Source organism: Vollenhovia emeryi, unplaced genomic scaffold (assembly GCF_000949405.1).
Source record: "Vollenhovia emeryi isolate VEMERY1.0 unplaced genomic scaffold, V.emery_V1.0 DF939128.1, whole genome shotgun sequence".
NCBI lineage: Eukaryota > Metazoa > Arthropoda > Insecta > Hymenoptera > Formicidae > Vollenhovia > Vollenhovia emeryi.
In genome coordinates, this window is record NW_011967238.1 from 2,132,919 (window position 1) to 2,157,619 (window position 24,701).

The following is a 24,701-nucleotide window of genomic DNA, read 5'->3' on the forward strand; positions in this document are numbered from 1 at the left end:
ATTGAGCTAACAGCGTACGGTGCGTAAAAAAAAAAACTCGTCGAAGAGAAAGCGACGGGAATCCGTCGGTTTTGTCGGATCGAGAGACTACGGATCACGAAGCGGGAATACAATGTGAAACATCAAGTGCGTCCACAGTGGCGTGCGGTGGCGGTGTTGGATGACGAGCGACCGTAAAGCTGATTGTAAAAGGACCTTACACAGAAGAAGCTCGGTAGCGACAACCGAGAGATAGACACAAAATCCGAATCGTTATCCGATGGTCGCGTCACACACGTAGAAGAGCGAGGTGATCGACGACGACGGCGACCAAGTTCGACGTGGACGAGGACGATGAAGAACGACGGGCACTTGGCGCCGCAGCAGGCCGATGTTCTCCACTTGATGTGTCCACGTCCATTTGTGGGTCCCGATAGCCTCGAACTGGTCTCTTATCCCTGGTATCGCCCAATCAAAAAACCGGCAGCGTACCGCTAGACGATTGGTCGGGCACGGCCACCGTGAAGACTGCAATTGGTCAACCGGCCCGAGTCACCCATGGTTACCGTTTGCATCAACAACATCTACGGTCGATATTACGCGACTTGCTATACCCCGTGTACGTTCTCCTCCACGTTGAGCGGTCCCGCACACAAGCCGCGATTAACACCTACGTAACCCCCGGGAGGGGGCGGAATTCTCGAGGGCAACCGCTTTTCTTCTACCACCGACCCCTACCCCGCGCCTTCGGCCGGCCGCCGAAGGGCTTCGAGAAAGTTGAAGGCGGCCCCGCCGCCGTCGGCTGAGGGCTTGCGAAAAGCCGGGCACCGCGGCGTGGCACCCCCCAACATCTCGCGACGATTATTTTCCAAGCTAGCTCGCAATCTCCTTATCGCGGTGGGGCCGTCTCGGGTACCACGACGCCGCAGCTTGCGATAGAGGAATGTATTTACGTAAGGATAATCTTGGCAATTAAGTCGGAGCGACAGGCTAAGACTCGGAGGATCTACCGGTGCCGCTGAATCCTATTTTCATAAAGGGAATCCTCCGCTTAGAGCGTTCGTTGTACCGTAGACTCGTGCTTTGTATCAAAGACTCGCTTTTAGGATACATCCTTTGTACGCGAGCGGATGTCGATCTTATCCTCAGCCTCTACGAATTTCTGACAAGCTATAAAAGAACGACAGCCATTTGTAATCTGCGAAAGATATCTTTAACCCGCGTGGCAATTCCAAGTTACTTGGAAAAACTCACATTATTTAAATCGAAATAGGGTCACGATTGCACGGATACCAAATCGGTATAACGTAGCGAGCGCATACGTAGAATAAAAAGCTGGGCATTCCATGAAACGTAAACATTCTCGCTATCGCTGCTTGCCAGTTTCCATTCGGTGCCATTTCGAACGTATATATGGAATCTCAGTTCCGAAGTGTCGCACAAACGGCTTCGTCTTCGAAGTCTAATTGCCACTTTAGCGATTGTTGGGTTAATGGTATTAGCTTCGGCTCTGGCTACGTCCCAGAACTCACTGTCAGCGCTTCGAACATCGCGTTCCGTCTTATTTTGATTTAAGCCGCGCGATGGAGATACAACGAGCGCTGTTAACGTTAATTGCTAATTTCGCAACGTACGGCCACAAGCGCGAATATAAATACCCAATTGCGTTTTCTCGCAGCCGACCGAAACGCCAGTGTCGACGTGCATTCGGTTTCCATCCCGCGTATCGAATATAATAGAATTCAGCGGGCAATGATATTAGCGCAATTCGTATATAAGTTGTGTCATTCTCTCATCTCCGCGATATCATTGGTCATTTGTACCTCGGAGAGAAGCTTGTAAACCGAGTGGATTACAGCGATAGAAAAAGTGGTCGCTCTGTAAATACGCCGAGTTTAATAACGAGCCGGTGCGATGATTCTTTGTGTGAAAGCAGACGATACGACGCGTCTGGAGATCCTATTGCTAACCCAAGGATTGAATGCGAAACGGAACAGACGCTGCTAGACGTCGCTTTACCGTCGTCTCAGATCTACGAACATTTGTCACGCGGATCGTCGACGTGCCTCTTCGCGCGCCGTTCGAAATCCACCCTGAAGACTCGGAGAGGAAGCGGTTATCGAGCACGACCCCGCGGTATTATTCGCGACTTTGGAGAGGAACCAGACTGCTCGGGGCGAGAGGGGGAAAGCGGGAGGCCCAAACGGCATGTCCCCGTTCGACGTTCGATTATCCGCGTTATCGATCCCTCGGTCCTTCTCGTACACTCAATTCCCGTACGACGAAATGAGCGAGGATGCGAGAGACATCCGGCACGGCGGTTTTTCCGCAAACGCGACGCTATGTGTCACGATCCGCTCGTCAGAAAAACTCATAAATTTCAAGCCTCGAAGTATCTGAACGCGAAAGTCAGTATTATACTTTTGCGAGTGCTCGTCAATGAATAATATTAATATCGGGGAAAAAGAGGAGAATGTTCCGACTAAAATATTTTGAAAATATTTCAACTAAAAGTCGTCGCGCGATACATCATTTTGACCCGTCAAAATCCAGGTGGTGCGATCGGAATCAAGATTTGACTGATAAGAACGGCAAATATCGCGGCAGAAAGATGACGAATCGTGAAATAATTAAATATTCGTTTCTGGCAATCGATACCATAAAATCGATACCGAAATGCGAAAGCGGCACACGATCCGGTGGAAGAAGGGCGACGTGTGATAAATAATTCAGAAATTAGATAATATCGTGCACGTTGCTCGTTCCGCGGAAACTGGTTCGATTGGTTCGCCTTGTTTTTTAAGAGGAAACCGTATTACCCGACACGCCAACCTTGTTGTCCTGCACAATGCGAACGAGTCCGCCAATGTCGCTTGTCAATTAAGCCTACACGATCGCGTATCTCGTCCGACCTAATAAAATATGACAAATGCCTGTCAGGCCGGAACGAAGTTGCCCCCCCGAGTTTCTCGTCGCATCCTAAAATAGTGCCAATTTCCAGACGTTCTATTTTTGCATCTCGACTCGACCCAAACTAAGCTCGAGGAAAACTCGGGGGTTTAGCGCAAACGCTAAAGGATACACCATTTATTTTTATCGGGAATCACAGATATTATTCAATACGTTTGGTACGAAGGAATGCGGTGATCCATTTAAAGTTTAATCAATCCCGCCTCTAGAAATAAGCCCCGCGCGTACCGATGTTGATATTATTAGTTTACTGACTCTTATCGAGTTGGCGGCGATCGGATTGTAAAAGGAAAATTAAGGCGTCACGCGAATCGCCAAGGCGAGATTCACTTTGACGATGACGAACGACCGACTGTGAGAACATTCCTAAACGCCATACGAGACCAACTCGATGCAATTACGCGATGCATTTTCTGCATGGAGTCGGCCGGCGATATAAATCCTTCATGGAGCCTAAGGATTTTCATGTTTCTTATTTGCGAGTGCAACGCATCTTTCTTCCGCGAGGCCATCAGTGAAATCACTTTACGCACCGCCCTCGGAGGAAGCGGTAATTGCGAAAGTTGGAATTGGCGATGAAATTGTCGCAGCTTGTTAAAATTTCGCGGGGCAGCCACCGGGAAAGTCGACAATTGCAAACGCGCTTAAGAAATACAAAGTTTATCGGTGACACAAACGTGTGAATTGCAGCTACGTTGCGCGCTTATGAAGGCTTCCATTCGTTAAAAAGTTTTAAAAAGTAAATCTTTTTATACACGCTACATTATCGATCTCGTCTTCTTTCGCGACTAACAAAAAAAAAGACAGGCATTCATCTTTATTTATTAAGCGGTGGATGCTGCGCGGTAAACGATCCTGAGAAGAAGTCGCGGAAGTGAGTTGCGAAGAGACAACAATGCGGCATCGGCGGAGGTAGCGCGCGAAGAGAGGGTGATGACCGGAAAGGGTGAATGAACGGAAGTCACGAGCGACTTCGTAGGGAAAGGGAGAGTACGTGAGAGAGCGGCGAGAAGACGCGAAGGAAGCGAGTAAGGAAGCGCGGAAGGAGAATTTATCGTTACCGAAGGTGCTTCGTTCCGTAGGCGTAAAAACACTGGAGTAAAACGGCCCCGTCTTTTTCCCGCGAAAAAGCACGTGGCGGACCTCGTGACTGCGTCACGACGCAGAGGCACGCACGAAGGTGCCGCGGAAGGTGACTCGCGACGGAGAGGAAACGCGGACGAAATCGGCGGCGAGACCAAGATCCTCGGGACCGAAATAGACGCGAATCGCTCGTCGGTACGCGTTATTTTTCTAAAAGTTGCCGAACGTCTCCAGGTCTAAGGAGACGATCGACGCGCTTTGTCTCGTCCGAAGGGAAGGATCGCGCGGATCGAAAATGGGACTATCGAGTAAACAGCGTCTCGTAATAAACGGGTGGAATGTCCAGAGAGCGCCGGAGCGAGCGAAGGATAGCCCATCGCCGGTCTCGTTCCCTTTCATTTAACTCGCAGTCCTTCGACACCGCGGATGCCCCCGGGTCGTGAGAAAGATTCCTCGGATCGTTTTCATCCAGGTACGAGGAAGGAGAGTACAACCGCGAGGACTGTGTTTCTTTCCATCTTCTCCGCTTCTCCCTCCTCACCTCCGTTCCCACTCCCCGCGCCACCCTCGTATCGACGACGATTTTTTCTAGCTTTCGAAACCGGCTCCGGCGCGAGGACAATGGTCTTCGACCATCGTGCGACCGGGCGCGTCCACGCGAAAACGCTCCCATCGTTCACGATCAAATGGCGGTAACCGCGCGCGGTTTCTTCGTTCCTCTCGCGAAATGAACGCGCGAGGAGCAGCCCTCCCTCCCTCCTCGGGCGCAGGCGTTTTTACCGCGGAACCTCCACCTCGAGGAATTTATTGCCACTGGTTCGCCGGGCGGTCGCGTTTCTCGTAAACAGACACGACGGCTTGTCGTAATTAACCCTTTCAGCCTTGAGTCATATCTTAATACACCGGTATACACGCGGTTGTAGCCGCCGAGATAATTCTATTACAAGTTTACATCAAAAGTGCTCGGGCGGGTTATACTCACGTTTGCGATCTCCGGGAACGCTTGCGCGCTTGCGAAAGTGCGCGGTAAATCGTGGGACGTGCGACTGAGAAGAGAGTGATTTATCCAGCGTGTATCCGGCGCATTCAAATTCGTTAAAAGTGCAGCTTACAAGCTACGATTTCAGCGGCCGAGATCTTCCGCCGCTCGGACCCGTCCAGTATTTCTGGCACGCGCTCGCCATTGAATCGTGCCAATTCTCCGCTTTATTTTCGTCCCGATACGATATAAATACGCGCCAGACGATCAATATACACGATTTCGAGAAATAAGAAAACGTCATGTTTATAAAAGAGCCGGCGAGACCGGCCGCGATTTTCATTTTCACGACTCTCCAAATTATAACGTTCGTGTTTCCCACTCGCTCGATCGGCACTTCGCGTTCACCGATTTATCGCCGAGTCGGTCTTATCATATTGCAGAAACGTGACCCGGAAATTAGAAATCGGTGCCGCGCGAATGTTCCGATTTGCAACGTTGTTTACGTCCCGTCAGCCTCGCTTCAGCCCCGCAGCATCTTTACGACGAATATAAAATTCACCTATCGGTACTTTCTCGCTTCAGCCTCGACTTACGCAACTTCTACCGTGACAATCGCAGTACTCTAAACCGTTTTGTCGCGCGCGACTCATTGACGGTCAAATATTGCACTCGCCTTGTATACATAACGCCGGGGGGGGCATCGCGAAAACAGCGGTAACCGACGAAAGGACGTTCCTTTCAGGGCGAATAAAATTTGCATCGCCTTTCCTTTGATTGGAACGATATAACCGTGAGAACTTGGCGTTCCGCTCAATGTACCGCAGAAAATGCGGGAGGCTCGGCTCCGGGCCTTCCTCGTGGCGAGTTTCTCCAACTTCGGGGAAGGAAAGTGTGAAAACGCCCGTGCCCCTCCCACGGCGCAGGCCGGCGCGGCGTGCCGTGGCATTGACGAACTTGGAAGTTGCGCGGCGGAAATCTCGCCCGGACGGAACTTTTCTATTAACTCTTCTCTCCCGCGAAACAAGAGGAAATTCTTTCAGGATACTTGGCGGCGGCAGGGACAATTAGCGCCGTCGCCGGGAGGGACGGATACTGTTTGCGCCTTTCGCATCATCCGCAATCCGGCCGGCGACCGTTATTAGTCGCGGTTACGCCGAGCGGAAAAGAGCTGCACGGCCGACTCTCGACTCGTCGAATAATAAAGACAAATGGAAGATCCCGATGTCGAATTACTAGGTTCTTGCGCGACCGGGGCTGCGATTGTTTTTCCTTTCTTCCCCCTTTTTTAGTTACAGTAGATCCTCCGAGGCAGGAATTTGTGGGATAGGCGACGTGGCGCTTTACTCGATCGCGTTGAAATTCAACGGGGGTGGTTTCCTCGCGCGTGTATGAAGATTTAAAGCGCCCGCGCCCGATATCACGAAACAAAACACAACTACCCGGCGCTGTAATAATAAGGTATGCACATGTATAAAATACAGGAAAGCAAGCAGATGACGGTTTCCGAACGCCCGCCCACTACCCGAGGCGAATATTACTTTTCACTTGGGTGAATTCGATATTACAGGTATAGAACAATCGAGAGAGTCTGCGAAAGCGGCGCGCAGCCCCCTCGCTGCGAGTCCGCGGCCTCGGCGCGGTTGTTAGATCGAGGGTAGAGAATAGTAGAGAGCGGTTATGGTAGTAGAGACCGTTCGTGGTATCAATATTTTAAGGGTGCACGTTCCTCCATCGATCGCCAGCTTTTCTGCATAATTAATCGCCACTCCACCCCCGGCACGCCGACTCTCACCGTGCGCCGTCGAGAGCACGTGTGCGCGGGGCACACGTACGCACCACCACCGCGGTCGCCGCCGCTGCCGCCGACCCTGCCGCCGTCTTTCTCTCCCTCGGCCGCGCGTATCGGCCCGAACGACGAATCTCGGGGATCGAATCCGCGGCGGCAAGTTAAGTGGATTTCGATCGAATCCGCGGCAACCGGTAGGTACCGGCGCGGCTGGGCGTGGGACGGCGGAGGAAAGAATCTCAAATGTTTGTTCCTCTCGCTGAGGGTCCCGCGGGAAAACGCCCGATAGGCGAGCTACACACGCGCGCGCGCGAGGCTTCGCGGTGGAACGGAAGATATTTCGCCGTCTCGTTTGCCGGAAAACTCGGTTACTGTTTCGTTACGAATGCATGACTTATCGCTTCGGAATAATAAAGTTCGGAAAAGCAGATAGCCCGTCCCAGTTTCCATCCCCAGTCTCTTCCCCTCTCTCTTTCACCTCGAAAGGCGGCGCCGGCGACTTATTCTTTACCTAAATTGCCTCGGCGGGGTATAATAAAGGTCAGTCCTCTCGACTGACGGGACCGATACCTTACGGAAATCTGCCGTATAAATCTAAATTCGCGCAAATAAGATCGCCAGAGCGATGTATCGTCGGCTTGAATCTCGAGCCATAATCTGCCGGGACCGATCTTGCGAAACGAGCTGCTCTCGCAAAGAGAATTAAGACGTGGCGTGCGTTTTCATTATGCAATTATTTTAAAATTATAGCCAAATGTCACGCAACTTTACCTCAAGCATAGATCTCTGCTGCAGAAAACTCTGTAGAATGTGTAACCAATTTTATACTTAATCCGGAGCAGCTACCAGGAAAAGGATATAAGTTAAGATTACTTTCCCCTAAGTCGAATTTAAGGACCTTTCCCTTAATTTTCGTGATAAAACCCGGCCTTTTCTTTGTGCCAATATGAAGCATCGGGGAAAGAGACGTGCTTTGAAGACGACAAATATTTGACTAATATAGCAAGCAAACATGAAAAGAGAGACGCTACAAGACGCGTGGGAGCTCGCGCCGGGCGGTGAACGCGAGCGAGACGGAAGAAGCTAGCCGAAGTTCAATATTTAAATCCGGATTATCCACAAAGGATAAATTCTCAAGTCTCAGAGTATGAGCGATCGTATTCATTAAGCCGGATTTTGAGCCCTAACTAAATCAAGCTTGCTTGCCTCCATCCTTCCTTCCCTCGTACCGTGCTTCGCGGGACAGTAATAGACTCGTGGGAGCTTCCGCCGTTTTACAAAAATACAGATCTCGTTATCTCGAGATACAGAGACGAAATGAGCGTAACGATCTCAGCCGTATGCGGTTATGATTAATCATAGTTTGGGGCTAATTGCGTTCGGAGCTCGCGGACGCGGTGAGAAGAATGAAATGCGCGCGTCTCCCACGTTCGATCTCGCTTCTCTTCAACAGCTTTCGACCGGGACGCGTAATCGTATTAGTTTTCGATTATATAAACGGACAATACAACGCGCGTACTTGAAACGTGAAACTTTTCCACGTCGCAAACGTCGTAAAAAGTATCCCCAGGCTATGGACTATATGTGTCCGCGCACATGCAACAGTGGAAACTATAATTACGCGAAAAAGAGGGAAAAAAACGGGCGATCGAGAGGTCTCCGCGAGGGAGGTAGGCGCGAGAAACACACGATAAGGAGAAAGCACCGAGGGCAGAGGTGGCTGGATAAAGAGAGCGACTAGAAGGGGGAGGCGATTGCGAGAGGCGGAAAACGGGAAGAGGGGAAAACGTTTAGAGGGAACAAGTATTGGAAAGAGCGAAACCGGCAAGAATGGCAAACTACTGTGGGACCATGCATCTGTCCCAGCATATTTGATATTCCTCCTCTTTTCACCCTCCCACAGTCCTATCCGAGCTCGCTCTCCCTCCCGCTCTCCCCGTCCTTCGCCTCCGCCGTTCTCTCGCATCCATATCCGCGGCTTTAAGTCCGTGTCACGCGGCACGAAGGCCTCCGCGCCGAGTCGGGCGCGCAGAGCGCAAAAATCTGCGCCGGGAAAAGTATTCGAGGCGACAGATAATCACTTGGAGCCATCCCGAGTCTGTCTCTTCTTCCAGGGCGAGACGGTAAATTTTGCCCCCCGCGCCTTTTCGCGTTTGCCAGCTAGACTCTCGCATTCGGAATATTTTCTCATCGCGCGCCATAGGACACGCAGCGGGCGCGTGTTCAACGAGGCGCGACAACAGATGCGTGAAATTACGTAATTGTCGTATACGCGAGAAAATGATAGCCGGGGCAGACAATTACACGTTATGCCGAGTACGCCGGTCACGATTTCGAGACACGGCTCGCCGCTCGCGTCGCGTTTACTTTGTTTCGTTTTAAAAAGAAATTAATCCGCTTCCCTCGTCCGAGCGAAACGCACGGCGTTTAAACGCGGGTTTATACCGCGCCGTTTTAGCTTCATCCGCCGCCCATTACAACGCACGCCGCGAGTCTTACCGTTCGAGTAATTTACTTACTGCCAAAGGACGTGGAGAGCGAGTGACACGCTCTCGACCCGAGCAAGGATTCAGGCCGCTTGAAAATTTATGAGGATATTTCAGGTAATCGTGAGTACTGCCACCGGCTCTGTGCAGAAGTCAGCGTCGGCGTGTCGGCGTCGGCGTCGGCGTCGGCGATGGCGTAGAAAAAAAAAGGCGACCCCGCTAAAGTCGGGCTACCCGATGGATCAGGTTTCCCACGCCGCGACACGGACGCAGTTGCAAATCACGTGATCTCGCTGTTGCACATCATAAATTAATCGCGCGGGTGGAGGACGCGCGTTACGCGTAGGAAGGCTACAATGTAACTTAGAATTACATCAAGCGCAGCGGGCGTGCGACGAATCGATCGGCGCGGGGCGGTGGAAGAGAGAGAAAAAAAACCGCTGATTCCAGTGAATGTAAATTATTAACCGTCTTGTTTCGGTCTCATCGGAGGGGCCTTCGTTTCCAAGTGGAACTCCTAATTACAAACTGCGTCGTGCGCCCGTAGTTTCGTCTCGCGAACGCACCTCGCGTGGGCGGCGATGTAATGTAATTAGCTGGACGCGTCGAGCGATCGCGTGGGTGGCGAGGGCGAGCTTAGTGGGACGACGCTTGATGTGCTCGTTAGATCGTAAATGAATTTGTTCAGCTTTTTCGGGTCGCAAAGTTCAAAACGCTACCATCGCGTCCCCCCCGTTTCGGCCGGTAACGACAATGGGAGGACGACGAGAATCAGATTTTTATATTATTATTATTACAGTATTTTTATATCTTTGATACCGTTCCCGAGATAGGTGTTGGTTCAGCCAGCACGTCATTGCTGAATGTTGTAAAAAAGATATAACGAGGACGTTGCAATTATTACTATCTGTGTTAATGAGCGTCGCAATTAGAGACGACATAAGTGGAGGATGACCTGAAACCCGTACGACTCTCGCCCAACTATGGCGAAACGATCAACACCCGCGTCCTTTAAAACCGTTCTTATTCGTACCGGAGCGATTCGTTGCATCACGCGCTTTAATATCGACACATCGATGCGCAACGCAAGCGCGAGATACGCCCGTGCGTTGATGTCACCTGAATCGGAAATATTCCGGGGTAATACGAGCAAAGCAATATTTTACTAATCGTTTGGTCTAGCACCTCGTCAACCTTCGAATTATCCAATATTTCATGGGTTCTACCAAGGAAGACGGTTCCCGAGCACGCTGAGAAATTTGATGTAAAAATGGTTCCTCCTCGTCCGTTACAGAACGTTGACTCGGAACCGAGTGCCGTGCGTGAGAAAAATTTTTAATTCTATTTGTCCGCCGTTGTTGAACCGACAGTTTGATGTAACATTGAGCGTCGCGGGCCCCTCGACACAAACGAAGAGGTTCTCGACGACACACGACCGTGACGATGCTCCCCACGTTGCTGGCAGCGAGTCGCACACGTCACCCTTAATAATTCACGAACGGCTCTATCTTCCACCGCGAGCTATTCCCGCTCGAGCCCCTCCGAGGAAGGGAAACTCGTCGAGGGATCGTGAAAGTCTTGGCGAAGCATGCGGCAAGAAGGACGAGAGCGAGCCCAATGACGGAAGATCGCGCGTAAACGCTGGACCGCAATGCGGGACCGTCGGGACGCGCGATTTCGTCCCTCGACTCCTCGACCTGGGATCTCGCTGCCGTTAAACCGCGAACATTCGTACAACTTCGATAAAATTTAATCGACTTTTTCATTTCGTCGCTCGATAGACCACACAGTTGGAAAATTTGTATTTTCTTGTTAAAAAAAATGCCGGTTAAAATTCATGTGTTAATTTAACATATATTGCTCTTGTGTTAATTGACCTCAGATGTAAAATTATTAAAATGACCGAAAAGAAATGTTAAAACAACACAATGTGTACTCATTTTTTAATCTTACCAGAAACGATAAAACGCGCGCTTCGCGCGCGCAGTTTGTGGTCAAGCATTGTATACATATATATTTTTAAGAATTTGTATACACGCGAAGAAGTAATTGTATGCGCAACGTCAATTTAAAATAAAAAGTAATTTGTCACTCACTGATACGGTTCGAAACAGCAAAGTTGTACATCGCTAACTATACATATTAAACTGTAACAATACAAAAATGTATACGATTATTATAGACTAATTATGTAAAATCCAGACTATTGTATTAAGTATACATTATATTTCATATTTTTGAAAATAGGTATTTATTAAAATAATTATATAAGATACTGAAAGTCTTCCTTTTAAATATGAACTCACAAAATTTTATACGTATGGTTTTGTCTCTAACACTTGTTCGAATGCTCGTTGGAATCATTTGAATAAATAAAATAAAAGCACAGACCAGATGATTCATTTTGCACAAGTAGCAAATAACAAAAATGTAAGACACTTACCTTACGATTTCTCTGCCGTTGCCCAATGTCGCCTAGACTTGCTCCTCCTCTCAGATTTCCTTGTTGCACTTACACTCACAGCACTCACTCGCGAAATTTCGGACGCGATGTAAAATACCGTGAAATGCAGTAAGCGACGTTCTTTACTTCCTGCCCGTTCGAATTGCGAAGAACGACAGAGCAAATTACGCTGTGAACGCCAAAGTCGCACAAATTTCTCTCCCCGAAAATGAAACAGATTACACGAAATCGATAGATAGTTAAAAGCGCGGTGCGTAAACGAGATGTAACCGCGACAACGTACCACGGTTTACTTTTATATTTTAGATGAGTTAGTCTCGTAAAATATCCATGTACACGTTAATAAAGAACCGTCGCCTCAACGCGCAATTCGTTTCTCATTACAAGTTGTAGAAACTTAATAATTAATCTAGTAGCGTTACTTGTCACTGATAAAGGAGTCCAAATCAATAGCGTTTTATCCTTAATTCTTCACGATCGAGTCTTGGAAACCGACAACGCAAAAATAATATCACGCACGGAGCGACTCGCGCCACTGCTTGCCGGCTCGACGTTCGGCGAGCGAGTGAGAATGCTGCGACCTTCAGGTACAATGATGGTACGCAAAAACATCGTACGTCACCGCGCCGAGTGAAAAACAACAAAAAAAACGTTGAGAATTCGTTGGCCCATCTACGTAATGGAAAATTCCGTACTTATCACTCGCTCGCCGAACGTCGAGCCGGCAGGCAGCAGCGAGAGTTGTTCCGCGCGTGACGTTATTTTTACGTTACCGGTTTCCAAGACTCGATCGTGAAGAATGTAAGGATAAAACGCTATTGATTTGGACTCCTTTATCAGTGACAAGTAACGCTACTAGATTAATTATTAAGTTTCTACAACTTGTAATGAGAAACGAATTGCGCGTTGAGGCGACGGTTCTTTATTAACGTGTACATGGATATTTTACGAGACTAACTCATCTAAAACATGAATGTAAACCGTGATACTTTGTCGCGGTTACATCTCGTTTACGCATCGCGCTTTTAACTATCTATCGATTTCGTGTAATCTATTCAATTTTCGGGAAGAGAGATATTTGTGCGACTTCGGCGTTCACGGCGTAATTAGCTCTGTCGTTCTTCGCAATTCGAACGGGCAGGAAGTAAAGAACGTCGCTTACTGCATTTCACGGTATTTTACATCGCGTACGGGAGTGTCCGAAATTTCGCGAGTGAGTGCTGTGAGTGTAAGTGCAACAAGAAAATCTGAGAGGAGGAGCAAGTCTAGGCGACATTGGGCAAATCGTAAGGTGTCTTACATTTTTGTTATTTGCTACTTGTGCAAAATGAATCATCTGGTCTGTGCTTTTATTTTATTTATTCAAATGATTCCAACGAGCATTCGAACAAGTGTTAGAGACAAAACCATACGTATAAAATTTTGTGAGTTCATATTTAAAAGGAAGACTTTCAGTATTCTATATAATTATTTTAGTAAATACCTATTTTCAAAAATATTAAATATAAAGTATACTCAATACAATAGTCTGGATTTTACATAATTAGTCTCTAATAATCGTATACATTTTTGTATTGTTACAGTTTAACATGTATAGTTAGCGATGTACAACTTTGCTGTTGCGACTCGTATCAGTTAGTGATATATTACTTTTTATTTTAAAGTGACGTTGCGCATATAATTACTTCTCTCTCTCTCTCTCTCTCTCTCTCTCTCTCTCTCTCTCTCTCTCTCTCTCTCTCTTCGCGTGTGTACAAATTCTTAAAAATACACAATGCTTGACCACAAACAGCGCGCGCGAATCGCGCGTTCTGTCACGTCTAGTATTTCTAAATTTTTAAATTGTAAACCTTCATTTACTCTGAACCTAAAAGAGAAGTGAAGCACATCGCGCTTCGAGAAAATCAATCAGCTTCGCGGAGAAGGGCCTTAACTGTTCGATATTAACGACATTCGCGCTGGTAACATCTCTTCTTTAGTAAGGGACAAGCGCGCGCTTTGCGCGCGCCATTTGCTGTCTCTAAAAATTCGCATGGTTTGACAGCTGCAAATAACACGACTGAAGTATGTCGTATCGCACAAGCGAGACTTACGCCCGGTCTACAATGAGTTGTTAGTCGTTAGTCAGAAGTCGGAACTATATGTCGGTCCTTTTTCTTCCACCCAGAAAGGAAAAGGATCAACATATAGTTGCGACTTCTGACTAACGACTAACGACTCATTGTAGACCGGGCCTTAGGCTGATGGCAGACAACTATCCGTAAGCGCTTAAGACTGACGTAGTCGTAGACTTAAGGTAAGGCAGAGAAAAACGTAAGCCGTGGAACACGTGTTCCTTACGGCTTACGTTTTCTCTGCCTTACCTTAAGTCTACGACTACGTCAGTCTTAAGCGCTTACGGATAGTTGTCTGCCATCAGCCATAGCCAAAATCAATCAGCATCGCGGAAAAGCGGCAACAATACTTGGAGATATGCGACTAATTGACTTACATGCCTTTTTTACAAGTGGACACAATACATATATTCTATATTATTAGTAACAAGATTTATCTGTTAAACTTTACAGAATAAAATGTTGATTTTATTCTATGCAACATAAACGAGAGTGATTTAGAACCGTCATTTGACTTATTACATCTGTAAAATGTAAAAATTACATTTTTTAAATTCATTTCGTCATTAAAACTATGTTAGTTTTACAGAAAATTTATTTTAAATTATTTTAAGATTTGCATTAATTTTGTATTAAAATATTAACAGAGTATTAGTGTGATCATTTAACATATCCATATTATTTTAAATTAACACAAAAATTTGTGTGGACCGTTTGGGACATGTGATATTTGTTAAATTTAACACAAATTTTTCAACTGTGTAGTAGGCGATTTATCACACGAGGTCTCGTGTAGATATCTAAAATATGTGCGGATGTAGGAATTAAAACCAGAAACGAAATTACGGCAAGTAATCGAGGAACATCCGCGCAGTCCGTAAATCGGAGGCATCGAAAAGAATAATTTCCCGTAAGAGTAAACATGTTGCAAAAGTGAACAAAGTACGCGCGGGGCACGTACTTTTGTCTCTCGCACGTTCACGGATCGATAAGGGGAGAGAAAAACGGAACGAAGAAGTGGAGCGGGGCGGCGGGAGAGGAAGAATTATTGCAAGAAGTCAGAATACTTCTCTGATATCCTACCGGACCATTCAAGTGCGATCGAGCCGCGGAAAGAGGGGCTGGGGAATTTAACCCTTCGCCGAGTGGATCCGTGCCCAGCGAGGAATTCCGCTTCGATTCGTCCCGTCCCGTGTAATTCGATTCATTTTTAATTCGGGGCTAATCGCCCTCTCGGGGTCTCACAATTTAATTTACAGACATCGCGGATAAAGAGTTTCTCAACTCGCGTTACATAATTCTTTGCGAATCGCGCGCCCGTCCGTCGATATATAATCTCTCGTCTCGCGTACAACTAAAGCCCGTCCAACTTCGCCTTTCTCCGGCCGAAGTAAGTACAATGAGTACGGCGGGATCATCCTTCGGCATGTTTCCCAATTACAGCACTCGCCTTTTGTTCTCACGCGAGCGCGGTGCCCGCTCGTAGTTGAATCGAGGCGCGCACGAGCGTGCACACGACTATCGGCCGAATCGTGAACATTACAAAGTACAGAGCGAGCGAGAGAGAGAGAGAGGGGGGGAGGAGAGAATAAGGTAATCGAGACGCTGTATTTAAAGACGTGTAAAGCTGGCGAAAGGGCAAACGGCACTAAAATAACTGGAGGAAAGCGTCTCCACATGCGTGTGTACCCTCGCAACCTCATTCCCATCGATTAACTCTGGCATTTCGATAGAAATTGTGGAGCCGCGCTATCGAGGACACTCTAACGCCTGTTACACATTCTGCGCGTGTATTCAGTTATGTAACTCTACGTGACTTGACAAGACAGTGCCATGGCTGAACGCTTCGCTGAGCGTTTCAGGCCGGAACTCGGCGAATGAAACGAAACTCTAGAGACAAAGTAACGTATGATAATTAGTGATGATAATTGGTAGTAATAATTATCTATAATATCCGAGACGCCGTAACTTAATTTTAACAAACAGAGTGTCGCGAAAGAAGCGCTATATAACTTCTTATCTGCGCTTGTCCCGCGCCGCGAGATAAAATAATTTACATTCAGGCGAGAGATAGCCTTTGAAATAAAGGTGTTTAATGAACGTCGTTTAGAGGGGAAGCTTTTTTTTCGGGAATATTACCACACGGGACACTGCTCCGCGCGGTGCTGCTCGACTAATACCGAGCTTATCTGAGAGCAGAGACAAATCCGGATCAGATACGGCTACAGGAGTTGACCATTTAATTACTCCTTTGGAGTAACGTGACACGCGATCACGCGAGCTACATTCGGGAACAAGCTCTGATTATCCGCGAAACGAGTCGGCGGATTCGTGAAAGAGTCGTGAGAGAGAGAGAGAGAGAAAAAAGGGACGCGCGCGTTCGGGGAATTTATACGAGATTTCGCGGCGCGCTGATGAAGATGTGAACGGTGCTCGAGCGTCTTGTACAATCCGAAGAATCTGGACCACCTTGGACCACGCGCACCTCGCGCCATGGCTTTGGTTTCCGTGCCAAGATCGCGCGGAACAATGAGCGCCGTGCTCCGAGAAATCCTCTGGCACCGCTCGCCGCCGCAGCTGCTACGCTAACTTGTGAATTGAATACTATTCATTGATATCGAGTCAGCGAGGCTATTACAGTCGCGTTTGTATTATCAGCTCTTGGCTGGCGTTCTAACGCAGATGGGATTAGAGAAACGTACACTACGATTCTATTACTAGATTTATGAAGAAAGCACCTCGCGCCGCGGACTTACCCTCGATACAGCTGCGCCGAAAGACGTCGCGCGGCGCGGACCGTCGTTCTCCTTTTCTTTCGGCGCGCGTCGCGTGCGTTGAGAATGACGTGAACGAAAATCGGGCGCGAGAAGAGGTGAAAGCAAAAGTTTCGCACGTGCAAAAGGCGAGAGGAGGATGATGCGTTCCCGGACGGGTCACGCGGTGCCAAGTTCAAGGTCGCGTAACGTGTCGGACCGCACCGGACGCATTTGCATCGCGATCACAGGCCCGTGACACCTACAAAGCCCATGACACTGAACGCCCACGTGGTCCGAGCGGGCAGCACGAGGCACAAAAAGCCGAAAAATATTCCCGGGAATGTCGGACTGATCGGCGAATCAATTCCACGTGAAACAGGAGTAGGCTCTTATTCCCGTTGGCTGATAATTTACCGAACACATTCTTGCTACGATTTATCCGTTCGGTAATCATTATCTATGGGTATAATTAAAGCTTATCGCCACGTCACGTTCGGTAAATCACTCGGATCTGATGAAATTGATAAAAGCGTAGAAGCGAGAACGTGTCTGCACGAATTAGCCAAGGCCAAACGTCCATTTCCATTCATCGGCCTCGAGCGCAATGTGGTCAGACGTTTGCTATAATTGCCGGAAGTCTTTAATTAAAGCGTGTCGGAATGATAACAGAGGCGACAAATTCTCTCCTACACAATCCGCGAGGAAACGTGCTTCCGATAAGACTAGCGCGTGTAACTAAACGTTATCGATCCGTGATTCAATTTCAGCGGCGCTCGACAAACGATAAGGGGTGAGGGGGGGAGGGGGACGACAAAAATTATATTTGACTGAAGTGACACGTATCTCCGACGAGAGGCATGCCCGACGAGACCGCTTCCGCGGGCCGACGTCGCGGCTCGACGCCGCAAATTGGCCCATCAATTCAAATTAAGCCTAAAAGACACTCGTCGACTTTTTACGATCGCGCCCATTAACCGCGATTTGCACGTGGCGCGTCTGACAGGCGAGTAGTCCCCAGAAGATACCTCGGGCAACAGCACCTGGCACGCAGGCGATTCGACCCGCGTGAACTCGTTACGCAAGACACGACGCGACGCGCGCGGAGCTCGACGAGTTCGGTTACGAGAGACAGCGAGAACGAAGGCTTAGGCGTTGATGCCTGATCTTCCTTCGAGATTCCCCCCCCCCCGAGTTCTCTTACCTGCCCGAATGGTTAACCGCTTGCGTAATCGGAGAGCGCTTTAAAACGATACACATCTCGCACGCCGGTTTCTCACAAACGTGCTCCCCCCCCCCTCCCTGTTATGCGCGCGTTTTTACGACGACGGGAAATGGAGGAATAACGGGGCGATAATGAGGCAGGCGAGAATAATAATATTTACGCACTCGCGTAATGGACGCCGGATTGCAAGACAGCTGTGCAATCGATACCGATTTCTTCGCGGCACCTCGGACGCTGCTGCAGCCGTCACGCGGGATCGTAAATCTCTTTTGCCAGCGGTGCGACGGTCAGATTTAATAGCGCGCTCCCACACACGGGCGTGTTAAATCCGACGGAACACACGCGCGCACGCACGCCACTCTCGAATCCTCCGGCGGCTAATCCCTACATGACGGCGATTTTTGTTTCAAAGCGACACGCGGCGCGCCATCAATATTGCCTATGCGCTCCCGTGCCGTACGCGCGTGTAAAACGACATCTCTGCCAATACATCAAGCTAATCCTCTTCAATTCACACTCTTGACTCGCTCCACGCGTTTATACCTGCGCCGTGATTAACGAGATACAGAATCAGTGGCTTATTCAACCACTGGCATTGATAAACATTCGCGTGAGACGCCCGAAGACTTTGGCGCGTCGACGGAGAAAAACTCGCGAGCGGCAGTGAGCGGACGCGGACGGAGCCGCCAGGTGCTCTGGGAAAAAAAAAGTCAGTTACAACCCATTTTGGGGCCCACAATTAGTAATTGAATTATTTAGATTGTTCGTAACTCTAATCTTTTACGAATTTTATCTCGCTTAACTAAAAATCACAATTAGCCGTTCTATCTGTATCCAAGATATTAGAGTAATACTAATCAATTCTCTCAATTAGTTCTGTCGATATTCAGTAACACAAAGATAATTTTCACTTAAGTGGCAATAATCAAAATGTTAAGTTGCTTAACTACATCAAAAAACGGTCAAAATTTTTCCCAGAGTAGAGTTACGAACAATCCAAATAATTCGATTACTAATAGTGGGCCCCAAAATGGGTTATAACTGTCTTTTTTTTCCCCAGAGTGGTCAGTTCTATATCTTACACCATAACAAAGATGATAAAAGTGAGTAGCCTCGTCTCTTTCCAACTGTCCACCTTAAAACACAAAGCCGCTCACTTTTGGCATTTTTACTATGTTGCAAGGTACAGAATTGACCCCCAGGAACTGGCGTGGACCGTGTTACGCGCCGATTCGAAAACGTCGCGATTGAAGGTGGAAATGCGACGCAATTAAAGCGGCACGCGGTGCTCCCGGCGGCGATAAAATTCCTCTCGACGTCGCAACTCCTGCGAGGAGGAGGCGAGGAATTAACAGGGCGAGTAATCTCGTAACCTCGCGAATGCCACGGGAGCGGCGGCACCGCCGGGGAAGAGGGGAAAAAAGCGACGAAGAACTCACGCACGCCTGCGAACGTGTGTGCGTGCGTTTCATGATTCGCCGCGCTCGCGGGGAGGACCTAGATAGATCAACACCGGCGGCGACGGCACAACCGCTGCATTCCATCCGTCGTAAAAGTGCACGCGGAGCTCCAAGGACTACGAGTCGGCGGGACGACGGCGAAGGAGGAGTAGGAGGAGGAGGAGGAAGAGGAGGAGGAGGAGGCGGCGGCAGAAGAACGTGAGAGGAGGCGAAATTCAAAAAGGGAAACTCCGCGGTGCGCGGAATGTCGGCGTTGTCGCAATCCTCTTGGGCAATCCCTCGGCGTGCGGGGACGTGCTCCACCCTCCCGCGTATCGTCGACGAGCTAATCGTGACGAGCGTCGCGTCGCGAAATTAGTTTAGTTCGTGCGAAAATATCTCTGATAAATATCGCGCGTTTTCGAGGATTTTCCGCGCGACGGTACCGACAAGAAACGCCGACCGCGGCGGCGTGATCGCGTCCGTTAATGAACGCGCGTCATTATTATGCGAATTATACGAGCCACTCTGACTCTCAGTGGCTCGTACGCGAATAGCTAATATCGCCGGGCCGCAAATGTGCGCGCGGCGCGAATAGATGCGCGATCACGAGCCGCGCTATTAATGAATTCCCCGCCTGTCGTTGTACATAGATAGCGCGCTGATTGATATTCTTATAAGTGGAATTGTAAATAGGACAGAAGCGTAAAACCGCGCAGATGTTACGCAGTCTCCGCGGAGATCTCTGACGAGGCATCTGCTTATCTGTCAGGAGAGACTCGGAGAGCGCGAGGATGTCGAATGAATTAAAGGGGGAGGGAAAAGAGGCGAGACAAAGAGGAGACGGAGCGGCGAGAGACGTATAAAGCGAATGATTTGAACAGCTGTCCGTGGTAACACCTTATCGGGCCGACGACTGCACAAGTCCGTCCTATTTTAGCTCCGTGTCATTCGCACAAAGCGGTTTCACTTTACTTCGGCCCGGCCGTTTCCCTCCGAGCGGATGGTTAACTGGAACGCGACGAAAGTGCGCGAATCGATGACACGTATCGTTTTACCCTGGCGGTCTGCGAAAAGCGCATTCGCAAATTGTCATCCGCGAGGATGGGAATTCAATTAAACGCCGGATATTTATGACTCGTGCGCGGACACGGCCGAGAAAAATAAAATATAATCCGCCGTCGGTCTGGCTTCGCTGCATTTATTGCCACTTTAATTTCCCGTAATTGCCTTATTAACACCTCGGATATCGTAAATAAGAATCGGAGGGAGAGATGTGTCACTAAATACGCTGCAGTTATTCGGAATAGCGAGTCCCGCGGCGCATTCTAAATCAATTAGCGAGTAAATAATTCCATTTTAAAAGAGAGAGAGAGAGAGAGAGAGAGGAAAATCGAACGTAATCAGCTGAGGCGGGGCGAGGGGAGTTGAGAATTACATGGTTAATTTATCGCTCGGCGAAACACAGTTCGCTAGTTACGGAAACAAAATATCTCGTTCCGCTCGCGGAGAGAGAAAGAGGGGGGGGGGGAGGAGGCGCGGATCTACGCGCGCGGGAAGTTGCTATTTTTCCGATATCTAATTAAGAGTTTCGCCATCCATCGCGCGCGAGATAGCGGAACTTGCCGTCGTTCCATTGAAGTCTCGCCGGAGTCTCTCGCGGCGAATAAAATAAACCATTAATTTCCGCCTCTTCCGCGAAAAGCTGAAATGTCCGCGGCGTTTCTTCCCCCGGTCTCCGTACACGTAGTTACATCCGCTAAATAAATAATCCGAAGGTGCACCGTAACACGGAGGGGGCGCGCCTAACCCTTCCTCTTCCCCCCCCTACGTCCTTTTAATTCCATTTAATATCCGTCGAGCCGCCGAGATAGCGAGGATCCGAAATGCCGCAGCGCCCAAAGGCCGACACGAGTGCTCCGTTGCAAATTGCGATTGCAAATAATACGAATACATCCATCATCCCGTGCCTCTCCCTTTCTCCCCGCTCCCCCTCCCGCCTCCTTCCTGCCGTATCGATTACGTCGTGCGTGGGAAATAATCGACGCCGGCCGCGAATGACGTCGTCCTACGACGAGCCGTTTAACGTGAAAACACAAGGCTCGCTAGGCTAGATTGTAAAATTACGCGCAAACTGGGTCAATTCGCCGCAGTCCACGTGTTATTACGCGCGCGCGATGTCAGTGTTACGCCGACTGCTGCGCGCTGAAAGTGCCGGACCTGTTCTAAGTGATAAAAATGTAATCAAGGTTGACCAGCGGCGGCGGCGGCGGCGGCGGCGGCGGCGGCGGTCGATCCCTTTGCATAAATCGTGAGACCAGCCCGCGCGGGAGACTGCGGAGCAATCAAGGCTAACTGTAACTCGCGCCGCGCGTTTTCTCAAGACCTACAATCGGCGTAACCTACGTGTGTTTGAAGTAACAACACTCGACTTGCGCTCCAACATTGGCCAATGCTAATCGCGGTTAACTCGGGCTTCTCAGTCTCCGTTTACGTTGCAGACGCCGGAGTTAGGCAAAAATAACATCTCCGCGCCCGCTCCTTCGAGAGCTCTTTAAAACGAGAGTCCGCGAGCGCGTTCGAATGTTCCGATATAATCGGGCGATGCAACCCGAGCGATACTGCCGATCGCACGTCGGCGTACCCCCTCGCAATTCCCTCTCGCCCGGCATGGAAATTCTAGCGTAAAGGGAAAAAAAAATTGCCGTTAGCAGGGCGTTAGCTTTGTCCGTGCACCTGCTATCAGGTCCGACACTTCCTCTCCGCCGCCGCAGGCCGCAAGGGAAAACAAATTCAACCTACAAAACGGGTAATAAAAAGAAACCTTGAACCATAACGATTCACAAAGAAGCGGCGACCGTCGCCGCCGCCCTCCGTTCCTCCCGCGCGGCGCCGCGGCCGCCGACGCCGGCGTTGTTTTCCACCCGGCACTTAGTGGAAACAACAAAGTGCGTGTCCCAGGCACGCGCGCTCGCGTGCCGGGCGGGCGTGTGAGAGGCGGCGTGTCGTGCGTGTGAATCCGCACGGCAGCGCGCGTGTGCCGGCGCGGCCCGGCGACGTTAATGTTTGCAATCACAAGTTGGAAAGTTTTGTGATGGCAACCGCTCCGCCGGCCAGTTACCCTGGTAACGCTTTGTTGTGCCATTGTGTCGAGCGGCGGCGGGAGGGCGGGAGGGGACGGTCGGGAGAAAACCACCCCCGTTCGGCCAAACCATCCCCCGTCCGCTCGTCCGTCCGTCCGTCCGTCCGTCCGTCCGTCCTCCTTGCCGCCGGCCTCACGGTCGAGAAATTGGATGAAACGGCAGAGCTGCACCCCGAGCCCTTAGCCCCTCGATTGCCACTCGGGGACCAACTAACTCGGCTTGACCTAGCCCAAACTATCCGTCTCTCCGCCTGCCCCCTTTCCTCGCCCCTTCGCCCTAGAGTGACGAGCGAGACTCGCGTCTCTCTTGGACCCGCTCCCGCCCCGCCGTTCCCCGCGCTCCTGCGTTTCGCGCGACCCGTGGAATTTTTAACGGGAAACGGCCGAGAGAGGCCGGCGAAAGATGTCAAGTCGCTGGCGTACGTGCGCGCGGCCCCACCGGAGATAATAAACATCGTCCGCGAGTGTCTAACGAGTCGGCGGATTAATTAAAAATTAGCCGGTTTCGAGAGACTCGCCTAATTATCCGTCCCCGATGGCTCGGCGATTCCGGTACGATCGTCCGGCATCGATCGCTGAAATTTCACGCGTAATAATTTACGTTCGAGACGAGGCCGTGCGAGCGGCCGGCCGACTCGATCGAGTCTAGAGTCCAGCGGTCGTTCATATTAATGTAGCATAATTATCGCGGATACAACACTGATAACTTGAAATAGTTGATAACGAAATTTCGAGGTTCTGTATCGACGGTGCCGGCGCGGCACGCCGTCACGCCAGCGATTGCCCGCGAGGTAAAAACGTCTTCCAGATCGGGCTATTAATAGAATTGTTGCCCAGGGAATTTTCAGCCGTCGACGCGTATCCTAGTATCAACCGGCGTACGACACATATGCGCAAATATAAAGCGGCACGGCGCTAAAGTGTCATTCGATACGCAGAGATTTTCGGGCGCGAAGCGCCCGCGTCCTTTCGTCGACGTTGCCGCGCAGAATCGACCAGAATTTTTACGGAAAAAAAACAAACAATCAAATAAACAGAACGCCGCTTCTCGTCACGGATTTACAACGTCTGTCTGTTCTACGAAATCGTTGCCCGATTATGAATATCGCGCGCTAGTGAGGAAAAACCGCGTTTTTTCCTTGTGCATTTGATGCAAATTTATCGGCGGAACAATACGGACGTCCCGGCCGAGCGTGCCAGGAGTAACGTCACGCTTCCCGGTTGAGAAACGAGGAAACCTTTGGGAAACCGAATGGAATTGGCACTGAATCACCGGCTAATGATTAGTCACGCCTGTTCGCGCCGTATGGTAAAATCATTAGCGGGAGACAAACGCCCGATCCCCGACGGAGACAAATCGCGCGTGGATTTGTCGAAAGAAAATATCTCTCCGTCAGAAGTACACATTCATCTCGTCGGAAATACACATCACGCCGACCCTCTGTCTCTATCGACTCGTCCCACGAGTAACGCGGCTTTTCGCCGGCATCCTCGAGTAGAAGAGCAAGAAATTTATAACATTTCAATTTTAATCGAGAATACATGTTCTATTATTATTTGCGACTCCCCCCCCTCCCCGCCCCTCCTTACCCCCGTCTTAATGCGAAATGTTGAACTCCCCGGCGACGAAAGTCCCTCGGTTTTACGCCAAGGAATAAATCAAGCTCCCTACACCGCATTATTTACGGGCTGATCCGGTACTTCGTTTCGAGAGATTGTCCGAGAAGAGCGTTTTACTAATGTAAAAAAAATTCGCGCCTCTCCGCGACGCGGAGATCCCGGGGAGAAATACATGTATATATTCCACGCGAGTTCCGCGAGTAGAGAGCCAGTCGCGCACGTCATTCGGAGGCGCTTATCGCGCGAGATAACGGCCGCCGCAGATATCGCACTCTCCTTCTCGCCGCGGCGAATAAACAATGCGCTATGCTACGAATTTAAGCGTATCCCCTACCGTCCGCGCCGTGCGCGTTAACGATACCGCGAAGGCGGCTCGACACTCGAGGCCGAACACCAGGTGCCCTTTCTACATCTAAGGGCCAGTTTCACAAACGTCGGTTAACTGCTAACCAAAGGTTAACTGATTCTCCGTCTCTTCTTAGGTAATAAGATAGAAGAAGATAGGGAGTTGACCGAACTCTAGTTAACAGTTAACCGACGTTTGTGAAACTGGCCCCAAGAGTCACAAACTTGTGGGAAAGATAGGGACTTGACTGAACTCTCGTTAACAGTTAACCGACGTTTGTGAAACTGGCCCCAAGGGCCACAAACTTGTGGG

At 49.6% G+C, this 24,701-nt stretch overlaps 1 protein-coding gene across 3 annotated transcripts in view; it reads left to right on the forward strand.

Annotated features, from left to right (window-relative positions):
• The window catches only part of LOC105568631, a 51,256-nt gene that overhangs the window by 20,851 nt on the left and 5,704 nt on the right, over nucleotides 1–24,701 (forward strand). Inside the window, exon 1 of one of the 3 annotated variants that reach the window (XM_012024453.1) lies at nucleotides 21,437–21,521. The exons of 1 other annotated variant lie outside the window; for it this stretch is intronic. The gene's annotated coding sequence lies outside the window, so the exon portion shown is untranslated. Of the gene's footprint in view, nucleotides 1–21,436; nucleotides 21,522–24,701 lie in introns of those variants that run through there. One more of the 3 variants, XM_012024451.1, reaches the window with a different exon arrangement.